The following is a 6,000-nucleotide window of genomic DNA, read 5'->3' as shown; positions in this document are numbered from 1 at the left end:
CTCACACTCAACAATATTATTTAAGGGCATCTCATGACGGTTGGAAATATTACCTGTGCGTTGGCATCTATTACAATTGAGAACATACAAACGAGCATCCTTAAAAAGAGTTGGCCAATAAAAGCCACATTCAAGTACCTTAGATGCCGTCCGTATGGGTCCAAAGTGACCACCTACCTCACGGTCATGACAATGGTTCAGAATTTGATTGGTTTCCTCCTCTGCCACACATCTTCTTATCATGGAATCTGCACATATCTTAAACAGAAACGGTTCCTCCCAAAAATAATATTTCACGTCTGAAAAGAATGTCTTTCTTTGGTGAAACAATAGATTAGGTGGAGGTGTGCCAGTGACAAGAAAATTTGCAAAATTGGCATACCAAGGGCACGCATTTACCTCAAGCAATTGTTCATCAGGAAACCAGTCGTCTATATCATCATCAACGCCCTTAATTCTAACATGCTCAAGCCTAGACAAATGATCAGCAACTACATTTTCGACACCCTTTTTATCTCGGATCTCGAGATCAAATTCTTGCAATAATAAAATCCACCTAATTAACCTAGGTTTCGCATCTTTCTTAGCAAGCAAGTATTTGAGGGCAGAATGATCTATATACACAGTTACTTTAGACAGAACAAGGTATGAATGAAATTTGTCGAAAGCAAATACTATAGCAAGTTACTCCTTTTCAGTAGTAGCGTAATTCAATTGAGCATCATTTAGAGTCTTACTTGCATAGTAGATGGTATGGAATACCTTGTTCTTCCTTTGACCCAGCACCGCACCAACAGCTGTATCACTAGCATCGCACATCACCTCAAACGGTAACTCCCAATCAGGGACAGTCAGGACAGGTGCTGTCACCAAGCTTTCCTTGAGTATCTCGAATGCATGCAAACAAGTAGAATCAAAATTAAATTCAGCATCTTTCATCAACAAAGAGGATAAAGGTTTAGCAATTTTGGAAAAATCTTTAATGAAACGCCTATAAAAACCAGCATGCCCTAGGAAACTTCTAACTCCTTTTATTGATGAAGGCGGGGGTAAGTTTTTGATTACTTCCACCTTGGCTTTGTCAACCTCAATTCCATTCTCCGATACCTTGTGTCCTAATACAATCCCCTCTTGAACCATAAAATGACACTTCTCCCAATTCAACACCAAATTGCTCTCCTCGCATCTAACTAACACCAAATTCAAATTCTCTAAACATTCATTAAATGAGGAGCCAAAAATAGAGAAGTCATCCATAAAGATTTCAAGGAAATTTTCAGTCATGTCATGAAAGATAGCGGTCATGCATCTTTGAAATGTTGCAGGAGCATTGCATAAACCAAAGGGCATACGCATAAACGCAAAAGTACCATAAGGGCAAGTGAAAGTAGTTTTCTCTTGGTCCTCAGGTGCAATTGTGATTTGATTGTATCCCGAATATCCATCTAAAAAGCAATAAAATTCATGACCTGCTAATCGTTCAATCATTTGATCGATAAATGGCAAGGGAAAGTGATCTTTACGGGTTGCATCATTCAATTTCCTATAATCTATGCACACACGCCAACCCGTAACAGTTCTAGTGGGAATCAACTCATTTTTTTCATTAGTAATAACAGTAATCCCACCCTTTTTAGGCACACATTGCACAGGGCTTACCCACGCACTATCAGAGATAGGATAGATAATACCTGCATCCAGAAGTTTAATGGTTTCAGCTTTTACTACCTCTTGCATCTTTGGATTTAGTCTCCTTTGTGGTTGTGCTAGAGGTGAGTATTTATCTTCCATCAGAATTTTATGCATGCAGATCGAAGGACTTATCCCTTTTATGTCCGAAACCTTCCAAGCGAATGCTCCTTTATGCTCCTTAAGGACTCCCAAGAGCTTACTCTCCATATCATCTGTCAAAGAAGAGGAAATAATAACAGGCAATTTATTATCTTCTCCTAAATATACGTACTTGAGATGTGGAGGTAGTGGTTTGAGCTCCAAAGTAGGTGGCTCCTCTAGGCTTGACTTTTGAGGCATTAAATCTTTTCTGTCTCCCAAGTCCTCTAGTCTAAGCCTCACTTGCTTTCTCCAAGGTGGAATGGCATTCAAGTGAGCTACCATCTCCATATTTTCCTCGTCTAGCTCGTCCTCCTGCTTTTCAGTAGTGAGAGTGGCCTCCAATGGTTCTTTCAATCCATCTGAATAAAATCACAAACGAGAGAATCCAATACATCAATACGAAAACAACTATCATTGTGCATTGTGTGCTTGAGAGTATTAAAGACATCAAAAATAATTTCTTCTTCTCCAACTCTCAGTCTCAACTTCCCCTCTTCAACATCAATTAGCGCTTTCCCCGTGGCCAGAAACAGTCTCCCTAGGATTAAAGGCATCTCTAAATCTTCCTCCATGTCTAGTAGCACAAAATCTGCAGGAAAAATGAACTTATCCACTTTCACCAAAACATCTTCGATAATCCCACGTGGATACTTGACAGATCTGTCAGCCAGCTGCAACGACATCCTAGTTGGCTTGGGTTCACCTAATCCCAGTCTCCTAAACACAGAAAAAGGCATCAGATTAATACTCGCACCAAGATCACATAGAGCTTTATGAATATTAATGTCACCAATAATGCAAGGTATAGAGAAGCTCCCTGGATCTTTTTGCTTAGGAGGCATCTTGTTTTGAACTAAAGCGGAGCAATTTTCAGTCAAATTCACCGTCATATGATCTTCTAGCTTCCGCTTATTCGCTAAGATATCTTTCAAGAATTTTGCATAACTTGGCATATTCAATAAAGCATCAACAAAAGGAATGTTAATATGCAATTTTTTAAATACCTCAAGAAATTTACCAAATTGTGCATCTAATTTAGCTTTCTTCATTGCTGCAGGAAAAGGTGGAGGGATAACAATTTTATTTTGTGCAATAGGTGTAGATGTAGAGTTCGAAGACTTACCTCCTCGAGTTTCCACCTCATCCTCACCGTGCTTGGTCTTTTCCTCATTAGACTCGAGTGCTTTTCCACTACGCAATTCCACAGCCTTCACATGTTCTCTTGGGTTAGTTTCTGTGTTGCTTGGAAAAGCTCCTTGCTCCCTATTAGCAATCAACTTAGCCAATTGTCCGATTTGATTCTCTAATCCCTTTATGGATGCATCTTGATTCTGAAATCTCGTCTCTGTTGCAGAAATGAATTTAGTCATCATTTGCTCTAAATTGGACTTCTCCTCCCGAGGCGGCTCTGGCTTGAATCCTTGGTGCATCCCATATGGTGGACCTCTTTGTTGGCGATTTTGGTTATTTTGACCTCCCCACGAAAAGTTTGGGTGATTCCTCCATCCCGGATTATATGTATTCGAATAAGGGTCATTTCTAGGACGGTTCTGGAATCCCACTTGTTTTACCGGTGCTCCCTCAGGCACATAGAATGGATTGCCATCTTGGAAATCCTGCACGTCATGCTCACCCCCACACTTATCACAGAAAATTTCTTGCAGACGCATAGCCGACCCACTCATGCTCATCCCATCAATCTTCCTATTCAAAGCTTCTAACTGTGCTGAGACCGCCGACAAATCATTCACTTGATTAACTCCAGCACCTCGTCTCTGCCTATCAGATTGAGGATGATAGCTACTAGCAGCCATCTCCAATAACTCATATCCTTCCTCAGCCGTCTTTCTCAGTAAGTTACCACATGCAGCAGCATCTATCATAGTACGGTTAGGAGTAATCAGACCATAGTAGAAAGTTTGAACAACTAACCCAAGCGGTAGCTCATGGTGTGGACATCTCCTCAACAAGTCCTTGTAGCGCTCCCATGCCTCGTAAAGTGACTCGTTCTCATATTGAGCAAACGTAGTAATGTCGGCTCTAAGCTTCATAGTCTTCGACGGAGGAAAGTACTTGATCAGGAATGCCTTTGCCATATCCTCCCATGTAGTGATAGACCCTACAGGCAAACAGTTTAACCACGACTTAGCTTTATCTCTCAGTGAAAATGGAAATAAACGCAAACGAACAGCATCATCAGAAACGCCATTAAACTTAAAAGTATCACAAATTTCAAGAAAGTCAGCTATATGAGAATTAGGGTCGTCAAGTGCACTTCCCCCAAATTGGACAGTTTTCTGAATCATCTGAATGATAGCTGGCTTGATCTCAAACTGATTAACTCGGATGGCTGGTCTTACGATGCTTGGACGTGCTCCCTCAAGAGACGGCTGTGCATAATCAAACATCGGTATACGCCTTGGCTCCTCTCTTTGTTGATCGCCTTCTATTCTTTCCATTGCTCTTTGCTGTTGTAGTCGACGTCTAGCTGTGCGTTCAATCTCAGGGTCAAAAGGCTCAAGCTTAAACTCGAGTGATCTTCGCATGCACCACAAGAAAAATCTGCAACACAAGGAGAGTATCAAATAGCAATAAAATAAATAATATTAAAGAATTTAAATGAGAAATAAAAATTGTGAATCAACAGTCCCCGGCAACGGCGCCAAAAACATGACGAGCAAAATTTGCACAGTGAAGAGTCCCAAAATTTATTTTATAATTGAAAGCTCGATTCAAATATCGCAAGTGTACGATAGTCAAGTTATAATAAACGTAAGTGAATACGAGTATCGATCCACAAGGACTGCGTTACAATTTTTTTTTTTCAAGTAAAATTCTTTAGCAACAATAGAATGAGTTGATGATTGAACTAATGTAGAATAAACAAGTAAAATAATTAAAATGCAAAGAAAATGTGTTCAAGAACGCAATGATTAATTTGGATCAAATCAAAGGAGAAATGAATTTGTTGGGAAATTATCAGTTCACCTACCACTCGTGTTTAAATAATTACACTCGACTTTTACTCGTGCATTCGACGGAATTCCCTAGACTAATTAATATACTCTGTCGAGCTATATTAATACTAATCATAAACATGCAGTACTCAAGTGTCCTCAAGTATTTAACAGCTCAAGATTGCATTACTTCCTATGGAATCCACTAGCTTTCATCCGGGTGAACTATCACTATCGACACGTACCCAATTCCGTATATCTACTAAAATTGTAAATCCGTGGTCTATACTATTTGATCTTATTGTTAATTATTCTATCGAAATCATTAACAACATGAAAGAATCAAAGGAAGTTAGCTAGACTTCGATTGAAATAAGAAAGAACAATAGCATAAACAAATCACTAATAACAACGTCGAGAAATAATGTTAAACAACGAGTACGGGGTAGGATCCCCTCAAATCCCAACAAATCTAGAGTTTAGCTACTCAAATTCATAATAAAAACCAACAACAATCTAAGAGTTAAAAACTGAATAATGAAAATACTAAAGATGACGACGGATGACGGCCACGACGCGTGAAAATCTCGAGGTCTTCGAAATCTCCTTTGCTCCTAGCCTTTCTTTCAAGAAAATATGATGAAAACAATGATAAAAGATCGTCCAAACGGCGCCCCTCTCATGTATTAGGTCTATCGTGTAGGATAGAGTCCAAAAAAAAGAAAACAAATCTTTTCAAATCTCGCGGCTCGTTAGTGCGGTCAAAAGTGTCCGCCCTAGCGAGACGTTCTCGCAGAAAATTCCTCGGCCATGTCCCTGGGTTCGCTGGGGCGGTCACTTTTGACCGCCCTAGCGAGACGCTTGCGCAACAACTCCTCGGCCAGACCAACATGCTCGCTGGGGCGGTCAGAGCGAGTCCTTCTCGATGCTTTGGCAAATATTCTCCCACTTTTTGGTTCAATTCCTACAAAATAACCACCAACTACACGAGATCAGCCATATGCTAAATAATGCTAGAAAAATGCTAAATTACACTAAAACAAACAAATATGATGCATGAATGCGACTCAAAACCAACACTAAAAACACGTAAAAACGAGTCATGTCACCATTTTAACGACATTATTTGTTATGCGATCTCGGAAGAATTTGGTGACGTCGACCAGACCAGCATGGTCAAAAGACATCTGTTTGATGATCTCTGAGATTC

At 39.9% G+C, this 6,000-nt stretch overlaps 1 non-coding gene across 1 annotated transcript; it reads left to right on the top strand.

Annotated features, from left to right (window-relative positions):
- Window positions 1-3,774: 3,774 nt before the first annotated feature.
- LOC140817636 (small nucleolar RNA R71) lies at window positions 3,775-3,881 on the top strand. Its single transcript, XR_012114848.1, has one exon. It is a non-coding gene; the product is annotated as a small nucleolar RNA R71 (small nucleolar RNA).
- The last annotated feature ends 2,119 nt before the right edge of the window (window positions 3,882-6,000 follow it).

This window comes from Primulina eburnea, chromosome 16 (genome assembly GCF_022965805.1).
Source record: "Primulina eburnea isolate SZY01 chromosome 16, ASM2296580v1, whole genome shotgun sequence".
In the NCBI taxonomy this organism is placed as follows: domain Eukaryota; kingdom Viridiplantae; phylum Streptophyta; class Magnoliopsida; order Lamiales; family Gesneriaceae; genus Primulina; species Primulina eburnea.
Note: the sequence above shows the minus strand (reverse complement) of the source record. Positions and strands in the feature narration are given on the sequence as shown.